Source organism: Alligator sinensis, unplaced genomic scaffold, assembly GCF_000455745.1.
Source record: "Alligator sinensis unplaced genomic scaffold, ASM45574v1 scaffold1354_1, whole genome shotgun sequence".
NCBI classification, from domain to species: domain Eukaryota; kingdom Metazoa; phylum Chordata; order Crocodylia; family Alligatoridae; genus Alligator; species Alligator sinensis.
Window position 1 is genome coordinate 1,126,883 of NW_005842344.1, and position 1,616 is coordinate 1,128,498.

Here is a 1,616-nt window from a genome sequence, read left to right on the forward strand (position 1 = left end):
GGGCGGGCGGCCAGCGGCTCCCGCAGCAGCTGTCAACTGCCCGTCCCCAGCTCCCGACCCAAACTTGTACTTTGCGAGCCCAGCGGCACGGAATGACATACTCTGGAGTGACCGCATCAGCAGGCTGCTGGTCCCTAAAGAAAGCTAGAAGTCCTGAAAACGCTGTGAATGCATGTGCGGGCAGGGGGCTTGAAACTGGAGCCCTCCCATGCTTGATGCAGATGCTGTTCTCCCTCTCTCTCCCAAATAGATGGGCTTTGTTTTTCTTCTAAAAATGTTGCCGATTAGGTAGTAACTGGTTTGTTTATGCTGATAATGTTTCAGACCTGGCAGCCACAGCCTCTCCAAGGTCTAAATATCCCATGTGCTCGAGCTAAAATGCCAGAGATCTGCAGTGATGCAGGGTGTAATGGGATCTCCATGGCAATGAGTCCTGCTGAGAGACAAACACTGGGTTGGAATTTGCTAAAAGATGACTTGGGGGCTGTAAAACGCCATCACCCTCACCCCTTACCCCACAGTCATCGTTCATCACCAACCAAAGCCACCCCGCTCCTGGAAGCGAAGTGACGCAAGTGTCTGGAATATGTTTTAAAGTGTGTGACATGCAAAGTTACCTTATTAAAACAATCCTTTTGGGGGGAAGTGAAAAAGTATGTGATGCCATAAAGAGGATATAAGTATGTTACTTTCCGGGTACTACACAGAGGATATTGGCAATTGTAATTGAAAAGGAAGCTCATTCAGACAGCCTATAAAATTACCGCATCATGTCATTCAGTACTGAAAGATCAAAAAGGTTCCTGTCATTGCTATCAACAGTATCACCTTATGTACAGTTGTGATAGCTCTCAAGGCACTTTTGAAATCCGTTATTTTCTAATTAAAAACAATAAATCCTTGAATAGAATATTGCTCCAGATGTAGCTATTTTAACAAAGTGGCAGAACTGGGAACTTGAATTCCAAACTCTTGCACCCCAATTTTGAGCTTCATTAATTTCTGCTTCCTCTTTAAAGACAACTCTTTTTTTTCTTTTCCTTTTTTTTTTTTTTTTTTTTTTAAGTACTAGCACTTTCAAACACTGGTTGTGTTGCTCTCTTTTGATGCTCAACTTCATGTACTATATATAAACTGACTTTCGAAAAGTTCTCAGCACCAATGTTGTGAAAGAGAGCCTCCTTAAAGGTGTGTCAGCATGGCCTCCAAAAATGAAGCAAATGATTAACATGTTCAAAACAGGATATTATTTCTGGGAATATTATTTATGAAGAGTTCTGATGTTACCATATTCTTCACTGGATGTTGGCTTTTTTGCATACAGCTAATTGTATGTAAGTGTGTGCATATAATACCAATTGGGTATTCAGTTATTAATAGCTGAATTTGATCAGTTATACAGGCTTTACTCAGTATTGCACACAAGTCTATCAGTGTGAATACATCCAGTACAGTACATTTGAGAAAGAGCTGTGTATTACTCTTGATTGGCCATAATGCTGGTTTCAAAGTACTGTGATATTTAGTTAAAAATACCTTTTTTTTTTTTTTTTTTGCTGATACTTACTAACCTGTCTATAAGTCAGAGATGAAAGTCACGTTGTCTGTAAATCACT